Source organism: Bufo bufo, chromosome 11, assembly GCF_905171765.1.
Source record: "Bufo bufo chromosome 11, aBufBuf1.1, whole genome shotgun sequence".
NCBI classification, from domain to species: Eukaryota; Metazoa; Chordata; class Amphibia; order Anura; family Bufonidae; genus Bufo; species Bufo bufo.
Window position 1 is genome coordinate 69,493,172 of NC_053399.1, and position 13,119 is coordinate 69,506,290.

The following is a 13,119-nucleotide window of genomic DNA, read 5'->3' on the forward strand; positions in this document are numbered from 1 at the left end:
GTAACTCCAGTATGAACAATTGCCTGTTTTGCGCAGCCATATTACGAGGGACTCGCAGACCCGCCATGACACCGTCTCCTACACTAAAGGGTTATTGCCAATTTATTTCACTGTCATGTGAATGTACCCTTGGCCAGACAGTGTTCAGGTGTTAAACAAAATAATTGGTAAAATAAACATAATTGGTATCACCATGTCTGAACTATTAAAATGAAAAAACTATTTTTTCTGCGCAGTGAATGCCGTAAAAGAAAAAAACTTTGCAATATGCCAAGCTTTGGTCATCTTGACCCCCACAAAAAAACAAAATAAGTTATTAAAAATAGATCAATGAGTATAAGGCTGGTTTCACACGGGCGTTGTGGGAAAATGTGCGGGTGCGTTGCGGGAACACCCGCGATTTTTCCCCGCACCCGCGAGTGCAAAACATTGGAATGCGTTTTGCACACGCGTGAGAAAAATCGCGCATGTTTGGTACCCAAACCCGAACTTCTTCACAGAAATTCGGGCTTGGGATCGGTGTTCTGTAGATTGTATTATTTTCCCTTATAACATGGTTAGAAGGGAAAATAATAGCATTCTGAATACAGAATGCAAAGTAAAACAGCGCTGGAGGGGTTAAAAAAAAAGTAAAAAAATTTTACTCACCTTAGTCCACTTGATCGCGGCCCGGCATCTACTTCTGTCTCCTTTGTTGAATAGGACCTGTGGTGAGCATTAAATACAGTTACAGGACCTTTGATGACGTCACTCCGGTCATCACATGATCCATCACCATGGTAAAAGATCATGTGACGTACCATGTGATGACCGGAGTGAAGTCATCAAAGGTCCTGTAACTGTATTTAATGCTCACCACAGGTCCTATTCAACAAAGGAGACACAAGGAGATGCCGGGCTACGCGATCAAGTGGATTAAGGTGAGTTAAATTATTATTATTATTTTTTTAACCCCTCCAGCCCTATTTTACTTTGCATTCTGAATTCAGAATGCTATTATTTTCCCTTATAACCATGTTATAAGGGAAAATAATAATGATCGGGTCTCCATCCCGATAGTCTCCTAGCAACCGTGCGTGAAAATCGCACCGCATCCGCACTTAATTGCGGATGCTTGCGATTTTCACGCAACCCCATTCACTTCTATGGGGCCTGCGTTGCGTGAAAAACGCAGAATATAGAGCATGCTGCGATTTTCACGCAACGCATAAGTGATGCGTGAAAATCACCGCTCATCTAAACAGCCCCATAGAAATGAATGGGTCGGTATTCAGTGCGGGTGTAATGCGTTCACCTCACGCATCGCATCCGCGCGGAATCCTCGCCCGTGTGAAAGGGGCCTTAAGGTGGCTCTACCTCCAAGTGGATGGTACCGGTGCTTGTATCGTGACTTACAGCCCTCACAGTCACCAAAATTAAATAGCAGAAAAGTTAAGATTGGATAGGCACTCGGACATCTGGAGTGATGCAGCAAAAGATAGGGTTTTATTCACAAGAATAATTAAAATAAATCACAGCAATACAAACCATTAAAATACAAAAAATATAAAAAAATTATGATTACACTTACCGGTAATCGGATTTTCCTGACCCCACGACAGCACCACTGAGAGATGGCTCCGCCTCCATGGACAGGAAACCTGTAGCATAAAAAAGGTGGAGCCACTCTCCCACCTCAGTGGGTTTACAGAGTATGAGAGGGACTCCCCTTTTGGTTAATACAATATCTATATCTTTTTTTTTTTTTTTTGCATCTCACCATGTGAAATTTAACACCAACCACCACCTTAGGGAGGGAATTAGACGGGTGCTGTCGTGGGGTCAGGAAAATCCGATTACCGGTAAGTGTAATCATCATTTTTCCCCTCCCCCACGACAGAACCACTAAGAGAGATTACGTAGAATTCAAGGGTGGGTGACAACATCTAATACCTTAGTACCAAAAAGTAGGTCAGAGATGGAGTCAAGTTGAAGTCTATAGTGCTTATAGAAGGTAGAGGGAGAAGCCCACGTGGCCGCCCTGCAGATTTGGTCAATAGAAACGCTAGACCTTTCTGCCCAGGAGGTAGACACCGCCCTAGTAGAGTGAGCCTTCAAAGATAGTGGAGGAGAAAGACCAGAACAGGAGTAGGCTAAAGAAATTAGCTCCCGAATGCACCGGGCGATGGTACTTTTAGAGGCAGCATTACCTTTTCTAGCCCCAGCGTACAAGACTAACAAGGACGAGGATTTTCTCCAGTCCTTGGATCTCCCTAGGTACTGGATCAGGCACCTTCTTACGTCTAATAAGTGCCATCTTTCTTCATCCTCAGATTTTGGCTCTGGAAAAAAGACTGGGAGAACTATCTCCTGCAACCTGTTAGTTTTAGAAGGTACTTTAGGAATGAACTTTGGATCTGGTCTTAGTATCACCCTATCCTCGCGTATGGTCATAAACGGGGGATTAATAGATAGGGCCTGAAGCTTGCTAACTCTACGTGCTGAAATAAGGGCTATCAACATAACCAACTTTAACGTGAGATTTTTAATCAAGCAATCTTCAATGGGCTCAAATGGACTAGTGGTCAAAGCTTTTAAAACCAAGTTCAAGTCCCAGGGGGGAAATCTGGGTCCCTTGACTGGTGCAACCCTATCCACTGCCTTGAAGAACCTGACTATCCAGGGATCCATGGCCAGGCTCCTACAGCTTAAACCTGAGAGGGCCGAAACCTGAACCTTCAGGGTACTTTTTGCTAATCCTAAAGATAGCCCTCTCTGTAAAAATTCTAAGACCTGTCTGGTGGAAATCCTCTCTGGCCAAATACTGGTGTCAAGACCTGCAAAGGATAGGAATCTCTTCCATATTCTGGCATAAATAGTGTTAGTCACTTTTTTCCTGCTTCTAAGAATAGTAGAAATTAGTGCTTCTGAGAATCCCTCCTTAATTAAGTGTGTCCTCTCAATCTCCATGCCGTAAGATGTAAGGATTCTACCTCTGGGTGCATTACTGGGCCCTGCCTCAGGAGATTCGAAATCTCGGTTAGAACCCATGGTTCTGCTACCGACATGGACCTGAGAAGAGAGAACCATGGCCAAAAGGGGGCGATCACTATCATGTCCGATTTTTCTTCCCTAATTTTTTTGAGGACTCTGGGAAGGAGTTGAAGAGGGGGAAAGGCATATCCCAGAAGAAATTTCCATTCTAGGAGGAAGGCATCCACCCCAAATGGGGATTCGTAAGGGTTGAGGGAGCAAAACCTTGCTACCTGTCTGTTCTCCCTGGTGGCAAAAAGATCTATTTCTGGTACCCCCCATAGATCCACGATTTTCACAAACACTGATGGGTCCAGGGACCATTCTCCCTGTTTCAAACGATGACGGCTTAAAAAGTCAGCCTGGACATTCTCCTTCCCTTTTATATGCAGAGAGGATATGGGAGTTAAACCCCATTCTATCACTGAGAATATCATCTCTGTTTCCCTCATCAAAGATCGGGATTTGGTACCTCCCTGACGGTTTAGGTATGACACCACCGTTCTGTTGTCCGACATGATCCTGACATGCTGGTGCTGCAGTTCTGGAAGGGCCGCCCTTAAGGCTAATAATACTGCTCTCAATTCTTTCCTGTTGGAAGAGAACTGCTTCTGTAACGGGGACCAGAATCCCTGCCTCAACTGACCCCGGAAATGTGCGCCCCACCCCCATGGGCTGGCGTCTGTTGTAATCACTACTGGATCGGGGTAATTCCACGGGATACCCTGGTCTAAGTTTTTGACCTCCAACCACCAGTTGAGGGAGTTAAGGGTTTTCTGGCTGAGATACATCTGGGAGTCCAAGGTTATTTCCCTTCGTCTTGTTGTATTCAATATTTCCCCCTGTAATACTCTCAAATGAAACTGTGCCCATCGTACTGCTGGGATGCAGGCAGTCATTAATCCTAGTAGGGACATTGCCTTTCGGACTGACATACTCGGATTCTCCTGAGCTCTCCGGGCCTCGTTCTGGATTCTGGCTATCTTTTCTGATGGAAGAAGCGTCCTTTGTTGCACAGAGTCCAACTGTAATCCCAAGAATGTCTGGCTTGTGCTGGGCTCTAACTTGGATTTCTTTAAGTTGATTATCCAGCCCAGATGCTCTAGGATCTGAATTACCGTCTGAACAGAATTCCGAAATTTTTCTCGTGTTTTTGCTATAATCAAGAAGTCGTCTAGATAGGGTAGAAACAGAATATCTTCCTTCCGAATAAAGGATGCCACCTCCGCCATCACCTTGGTAAAGGTTCTCAAAGCCGTTGATAGGCCAAAGGGCATGGCCTGAAACTGTCTGGTTCCCTTGTTTTCTACAATCGCTACCCTCAGAAATTTCTGGAAGCGGGGATGCATCGGGATATGTAGATATGCGTCTTTCAAATCTAACACCGCCATGAAACATCCCTGAAAAACTAAATGAATTGCAGACTTTATGGTTTCCATCTTGAATCTTTTTATCACCAGATTTTTGTTTAGTTGTTTTAAATTTATAATTGTTCGGTAGGAGCAGTCCGGTTTTTTGACTAAGAACAGAGTAGAGTAGAAGCCCTCCCCCTGTTCTGCCCTTGCTACCGGTACTAACACTTTTTTCTCTATTAGCTGATCCACCTCCTTTGACAATTTTTTGGATTTTTTTGTAACCACAAATCTTTGAGGACAATGTCCTCTGAACTGCAGTTTTAAACCCTCTGTTACGATTCCAGTCACCCATTTTCCTGCAATTTCTCTCCAGGCGGAGGGAAAGAATTTTAGTCTGCCTCCTACCTGTAGTCTGGCGTCATTTTTTCGACAGCATGTCCTTCTGGGAGGAGGAGGAACTTCCAAACATGAAGCCTCTACCGCCTGACCCCCTTGGTCTGGGAATCTGATCTCTATCCCCCGGTTGTCTCTTTCCTTGAAACCTGGAGGTATTTTGAAAGGGACGTCTGTAAGGTCTAAACTGTGAGAAGGAGGATTCCTGAGGCATTCTCTTTTTTCTATCTGCTGCTTTTTCTAAGAGGGCATCCAGCTCTGGGCCAAACAAAAACTGCCCCTGACAGGGGATACTACACAACCGTTGTTTAGAGGCCATGTCGCCTCCCCTCCAGTTCTTAAGCCAAAGGGCTCTACGGGCAGAGTTTGAAGTTGAAGCAGATCTGGCTGCCAACCGAACCGCCTCAACGGAAGCATCTGATAGGAAATCCGCCGCCTTCTGGAGAGTTGGCAATGAATTTAAAATTTGATCCCTAGGACACTTATCCCTTAACTGTCCCTCTAGTCTTTTCAGCCACAAGGCTAAGGACCTGGCCATAACTGTAGCTTCTATGTTGGGTCTAAAAGAAGCTGTAGATGTTTCCCAAGTATTCTTGAGTCAAGAGTCTATCTTTTTGTCTAGCGGGTCCCTTAAAAATCACATATCATCAAATGGTAAAGAAGATCTCCTGGAAACCTTAGAAATGGCCACGTCTAATTTAGGTGCTTTATCCCATGAACTAGTAGCCTCCTCTTCAAAGGGGTACTTTATCTTAAAATTTTTACTAACAAAGGCTTTTTTGTCCGGCTTCTTCCATTCCTTTTCAATTAAAGCCGATATGCTCTTATGTAAGGGAAAACATCTTCTTTTCTTTTCCCGCAATCCCTCAAAGACTGTGTCTGCCATAGACCTGTCTTCTCTGACGTCCTCTATCTCTAGCGTAGCCCTAATAGTTTTAAGCAATTTTTCCGTATCAGTTACCGGGAATAGAAATTTTTTCTCTTGTTCCGCTTCCTCTAAGGATGAATCTTCCGAACTCTCATCCCTATCCTCCCCACTAATACCTATACAGGGAGTGCAGAATTATTAGGCAAGTTGTATTTTTGAGGATTAATTTTATTATTGAACAACAACCATGTTCTCAATGAACCCAAAAAACTCATTAATATCAAAGCTGAATATTTTTGGAAGTAGTTTTGTTTTTAGTTTTAGCTATTTTAGGGGGATATCTGTGTGTGCAGGTGACTATTACTGTGCATAATTATTAGGCAACTTAACAAAAAACAAATATATACCCATTTCAATTATCTATTTTTACCAGTGAAACCAATATAACATCTCAACATTCACAAATATACATTTCTGACATTCAAAAACAAAACAAAAACAAATCAGTGACCAATATAGCCACCTTTCTTTGCAAGGACACTCAAAAGCCTGCCATCCATGGATTCTGTCAGTGTTTTGATCTGTTCACCATCAACATTGCGTGCAGCAGCAACCACTGCCTCCTAGACACTGTTCAGAGAGGAGTACTGTTTTCCCTCCTTGTAAATCTCACATTTGATGATGGACCACAGGTTCTCAATGGGGTTCAGATCAGGTGAACAAGGAGGCCATGTCATTAGATTTTCTTCTTTTATACCCTTTCTTGCCAGCCACGCTGTGGAGTACTTGGACGCGTGTGATGGAGCATTGTCCTGCATGAAAATCATGTTTTTCTTGAAGGATGCAGACTTCTTCCTGTACCACTGCTTGAAGAAGGTGTCTTCCAGAAACTGGCAGTAGGACTGGGAGTTGAGCTTGACTCCATCCTCAACCCAAAAAGGCCCCACAAGCTCATCTTTGATGATACCAGCCCAAACCAGTACTCCACCTCCACCTTGCTGGCGTCTGAGTCGGACTGGAGCTTTCTGCCCTTTACCAATCCAGCCACGGGCCCATCCATCTGGCCCATCAAGACTCACTCTCATTTCATCAGTCCATAAAACCTTAGAAAAATCAGTCTTGAGATATTTCTTGGCCCAGTCTTGACGTTTCAGCTTGTGTGTCTTGTTCAGTGGTGGTCGTCTTTCAGCCTTTCTTACCTTGGCCATGTCTCTGAGTATTGCACACCTTGTGCTTTTGGGCACTCCAGTGATGTTGCAGCTCTGAAATATGGCCAAACTGGTGGCAAGTGGCATCTTGGCAGCTGCACGCTTGACTTTTCTCAGTTCATGGGCAGTTAATTTACGCCGTGGTATTTCCACACGCTTCTTGCGACCCTGTTGACTATTTTGAATGAAACGCTTGATTGTTCGATGATCACGCTTCAGAAGCTTTGCAATTTTAAGAGTGCTGCATCCCTCTGCAAGATATCTCACTATTTTTGACTTTTCTGAGCCTGTCAAGTCCTTCTTTTGACCCATTTTGCCAAAGGAAAGGAAGTTGCCTAATAATTATGCACACCTAATATAGGGTGTTGATGTCATTAGACCACACCCCTTCTCATTACAGAGATGCACATCACCTAATATGCTTAATTGGTAGTAGGCTTTCGAGCCTATACAGCTTGGAGTAAGACAACATGCATAGAGAGGATGATGTGGTCAAAATACTCATTTGCCTAATAATTCTGCACGCAGTGTAGACTCTACGTCTGAATCCGTCTTTTCTACTGATCTTTTAGACTTTTTAGATGTTTTAAGGGATTCCTTAACTTCCGTTTTAATTAGCTCTCTAATGTCCTTCATGAAATTTGGCGATTCTTCCGCCAGGGTCTTCTCAATACAATCCTGGCATAATTTTTTGGTATATGAAGTAGACAGGGGGCATTTACACAATGCACATTCCTTATATTTCTTTTTTGATACATATTTTTTAGGTGCCATCTAAAAAACCAAATGATAGATACGAAAGACATACATTAGTATCCTCATTAAAATCCTGTGTCTTACCCCTTTAGAAGCATCTTCTATACCGGCGTCTGTTTTTCAGTTTCTGCTTCCTCTGGTCTCTTATCCTCTTCCATCCTGGAGGCATAGAGGATAATAGTAAATATGTCGCAGGGAACAGCACCTCTCCTCTGAGAGTTCCACATGTTCCCTGGGAGCGCTGTGCCTGAAACCGAAGTGGTCTGTCTCTCACCCTTCTGATCCCCTTCTGCCGAGTCGGCTTGGAAACGCTGAGGAGGAGAAAAAACTGGTGGCCCAGAGTTTTAGAGAGGTCCGCCGACCTCAATGCGCTCCGAGAACTGCCGAACTGAGACATCAACCTTTTATTTCCGGTCACCTGACCGGAACCCCACTGTGGAACGCACGTCTTACCTGAAATAATTACACTCAATGGTATATGTTGAGATGGAATTCAATATAGTTGTGCAGATAATCCATACAATAGGTAAACTCTGATTGAAGGTATCTTAATCCATCATTGCACTTTGATCCAATGGATGTTCAATATAATGGGGTAAAGCAAACAGTTCATATAGCACTTTAGTCCACTAAGTACTCCATAAACTATCGGGATTAATAATTCATATTCATAATAATTCATATCATAGAACAATTCTCCTTGTGTTTTTTTCCCGAATCGATAAAACACTAGCTTTCTTTCTCAAATTCTCAATATGTAGACTTTAGATAATCGAGTCAGTGTAGCAGTATGCGTATATTCGATTTGTGTATATTCGTTATCACACGATTTAATTTCAGAGGTACTCACTGTTCAGTTGGTTCTCTGCGGGGTATTTATGTATAAAGCGTGACCACACTAAACATCAGTGTGGGTCTTTTCGCTTGTCCCCGTTTCCAGCCTTTCTTATTGAGTATCACCTCTAGTTCAGTGTGAACAATTTTTCGATCCACATTCGGCGTCCCTCGTGTTGTCGACTCCTCCTTCAATTAATCACGTGGTGAGAGTCGACCAACTGAGAGTCCTTTTTTTCCCCTGCTTGACGGCTAAGCGGGGATTTTAAATTTTAGATGACGAATCAGCTGATTAAATGTTGTTTTCGTATCTTTTTCTCCAGCGCATACTAAGTATAGATATCCCAAAGCCAAAGTTCCTCCCAGATGCGTTTCGAAGTCTTGTGAATTATCTGACTTCTTCCTCAGTAAGATACCTTCAGAGTTTACCTATTGCATGGATTATCTGCACAACTGTATTGTATTCCATCTCAACATATACCATTGAGTGTAATTATTGCAATATTTATCTATTTTTATTTTTTATATTTTAATAGTTTTTATTGCTGTGATTTATTTTAATTATTCTTGTGAATAAAACCCTATCTTTTGCTTCATCACTCCAGATGTCCGGGTGCCTATCCAATCTTAACTTTTCCTGCTAAGTGATTAAAAAGTTGTACCCAATAAAACTGCAGCTTGGCCTGTAAAAAAACAAACCCTAACATAGCTCTGTAGATGCATTTATAAAAATGTTATGGCAGGCAGAAAATACCAAGATTATTATAATTTTATTTTTATTAATATTTATTTACTAAATAGCAAAACCTAAATAGCACATAAATGTTGTATCACCGTAATTGTAATGACCAGCAGAATAAGGTTGTTGTGTCATTTTTAGCGTATAGTGTTTGTTGTAAAAAATATAATAATAATAATAATAATAAGCGGAGTGTGGTGTTTTTTTGTTTTTTTTTCAATATCACTGCTCATTTTTTCTCCCATAGTCTAGTACAAGTACAAGATAAGGTAAATTAAATGATTAGAATAAAAACACAACTTGTCCTCAAAAGAAAAAAAAAAACTGGCGTATTCCTTACGGGTCAAGCCCACCGATTTTTCGCTTATGGAGAGATATAAGGAAAAGGGTCATTTGAATGCACTGCATTTTTGGGGAAATTAAATTTGGAGGAAGTGGGGAAAGTTCCAGACACAGACCCCTGGATGAGAATGGTGTTAACCACTTCAGCCCCCCTAGCTTAAACACCCTTAATGACCAGGCCACTTTTTACACTTCTGACCTACCCTACTTTCACCGTTTATTGCTCGGTCATGCAACTTACCACCCAAATGAATTTTACCTCCTTTTCTTCTCACTAATAGAGCTTTCATTTGGTGGTATTTCATTGCTGCTGACATTTTTACTTTTTTTGTTATTAATCGAAATTTAACGATTTTTTTTGCAAAAAAATGAAATTTTTCACTTTCAGTTGTAAAATTTTGCAAAAAAAACGAGATCCATATATACATTTTTCACTAAATTTATTGTTCTACATGTCTTTGATAAAAAAAAAATGTTTGGGTAAAAAAAAAAAAATGGTTTGGGTAAAAGTTATAGCGTTTACAAACTATGGTACAAAAATGTGAATTTCCGCTTTTTGAAGCAGCTCTGACTTTCTGAGCACCTGTCATGTTTCCTGAGGTTCTACAATGGCCAGAGAGTACAAACACCCCACAATTGACCCCATTTCGGAAAGTAGACACCCTAAGGTATTCGCTGATGGGCATAGTGAGTTCATAGAACTTTTTATTTTTTGTCACAAGTTTTTTTTTTTTACAAAGTCTCATATTCCACTAACTTGTGACAAAAAATAAAAACTTCTATGAACTCACTATGCCCATCAGCGAATACCTTGGGGTGTCTTCTTTCCAAAATGGGGTCACTTGTGGGGTAGTTATACTGCCCTGGCATTCTAGGGGCCCTAATGTGTGGTAAGTAGTTTGAAATCAAAATGTGTAAAAAATGTCCTGTGAAATCCGAAAGGTGCTCTGTGGAATGTGGGCCCCTTTGCCCACCTTGGCTGCAAAAAAGTGTCACACATGTGGTATCGCCGTATTCAGGAGAAGTTGGGCAATGTGTTTTGGGGTGTCTTTTTACATATACCCATGCTGGGTGAGATAAATATCTTGGCAAAAGACAACTTTTCCCATTTTTTATACAAAGTTGGCATTTGACCAAGATATTTATCTCACCCAGCATGGGTATATGTAAAATGACACCCCAAAACACATTGCCCAACTTCTCCTGAGTACGGCGATACCAGATGTGGGACACTTTTTTGCAGCCTAGATGCGCAAAGGGGCCCACATTCCTTTTATGAGGGCATTTTTTAGACATTTGGATCCCAGACTTCTTCTCACGCTTTAGGGCCTCTAAAATGCCAGGGCAGTATAAATACCCCACGTGACCCCATTTTGGAAAGAAGACACCCCAAGGTATTCAATGAGGGGCATGGCGAGTTCATAGAATTTTTTTTTTTTGGGCACAAGTTAGCGGAAGTTTATATATATTTTTTTTTTCTTACAAAGTCTCCCTTTCCGCTAACTTGGGACAAAAATTTCAATCTTTCATGGACTCAATATGCCCCTCAGTGAATACCTTGGGGTGTCTTCTTTCCGAAATGGGGTCACATGTGGGGTATTTATACTGCCCTGGCATTCTAGGGGCCCTAAAGCGTGAGAAGAAGTCTGGAATATAAATGTCAAAAAATTTTTACGCATTTGGATTCCCTGAGGGGTATGGTGAGTTCATGTGAGATTTTATTTTTTGACACAAGTTAGTAGAATATGAGACTTTGTAAGAAAAAAATAAATCAATTTCCGCTAACTTGGGCCAAAACAATGTCTGAATGGAGCCTTACAGGGGGGTGATCAATGACAGGAGGGTGATCAGGGAGTCTATATGGGGTGATCACCCCCCTGTCATTGATCACCCCCCTATAAGGCTCCATTCAGATGTCCATATGTGTTTTGCGGATCCGATCCATGTATCGGTGGATCCGTAAAAAACATACGGACATCTGAATGCAGCCTTACAGGGGGGGGATCAATGACAGGGGGGTGATCAGGGAGTCTATTTGGGGTGATCACCCCCCTGTCATTGATCACCCCCCTGTCAGGCTCCATTCAGATGTCCGTATGTGTTTTGCAGATCCGATCAATGTATCCGTGGAACCGTAAAAAACATACAGACATCTGAATTTAGCCTTACAGGGGGGTGATCAATGACAGGGGGGTGATCAATGACAGGGGGGTGATCAGGGAGTCTATATGGGGTGATCACCCCCCTGTCATTGATCACCCCCCTGTAAGGCTCCAATCAGACGTCCGTATGTGTTTTGCGGATCCGATCCATGTATCAGTGGATCCGTAAAAATCATACGGATGTCTGAATGGAGCCTTACAAGGGGGTGATCAATGACAGGGGGGTGATCAATGACAGGGGGGTGATCAGGGAGTCTATATGGGGTGATAACCCCCCTGTCATTGATCACCCCCCTATAAGGCTCCATTCAGATGTCCGTATGTGTTTTGAGGATCCGATCCATGTATCCGTGGATCCGTAAAAAAAAAAAACATACGGACATCTGAATGCAGCCTTACAGGGGGGTGATCAATGACAGGGGGGTGATCAGGGAGTCTATATGGGGTGATCACCCCCCTGTAAGGCTCCATTCAGACGTCTGTATGTGTTTTGCGGATCCGATCCATGTATCCGTGGATCCGTAAAAAACATACGGACATCTGAATGCAGCCTTACAGGGGGGTGATCAATGACAGGGGGGTGATCAATGACAGGGGGGTGATCAGGGAGTCTATATGGGGTGATCACCTCCTGTCATTGATCACCCCCCTGTAAGGCTCCATTCAAACATCCGTATGTGTTTTGCTGATCCGATCCATGTATCAGTGGATCCGTAAAAATCATACGGACGTCTGAATGGAGCCTTACAAGGGGGTGATCAATGACAGGGGGTGATCAGGGAGTCTATTTGGGGTGATCACCCCCCTGTAAGGCTCCATTCAGACGTCTGTATGTGTTTTGCGGATCCAATCCATGTATCCGTGGATCCGTAAAAAACATACAGACATCTGAATGCAGTCTTACAGGGGGGTGATCAATGACAGGGGGGTGATCAGGGAGTCTATATGGGGTGATCACCCCCGTCATTGATCACCCCCCTGTAAGGCTCCATTCAGACGTCCGTATGTGTTTTGCGGATCCGTTCCATGTATCAGTGGATGCGTAAAAATCATACGGACGTCTGAATGGAGCCTTACAGGGGGGTGATCAATGACAGGGGGGTGATCAGGGAGTCTATATGGGGTGATCACCTCCTGTCATTGATCACCCCCCTGTAAGGCTCCATTCAAACATCCGTATGTGTTTTGCGGATCCGATCCATGTATCAGTGGATCCGTAAAAATCATACGGACGTCTGAATGGAGCCTTACAAGGGGGTGATCAATGACAGGGGGTGATCAGGGAGTCTATTTGGGGTGATCACCCCCCTGTAAGGCTCCATTCAGACGTCTGTATGTGTTTTGCGGATCCAATCCATGTATCCGTGGATCCGTAAAAAACATACGGACATCTGAATGCAGTCTTACAGGGGGGTGATCAATGACAGGGGGGTGATCAGGGAGTCTATAT

General features: G+C 42.9%; 1 protein-coding gene across 1 annotated transcript in view; it reads right to left on the reverse strand.

Moving 5' to 3' along the window:
• The window catches only part of LOC120981463 (piRNA biogenesis protein EXD1-like), a 144,417-nt gene that overhangs the window by 59,386 nt on the left and 71,912 nt on the right, over window positions 1–13,119 (reverse strand). The gene's annotated exons all lie outside the window — the stretch shown is intronic.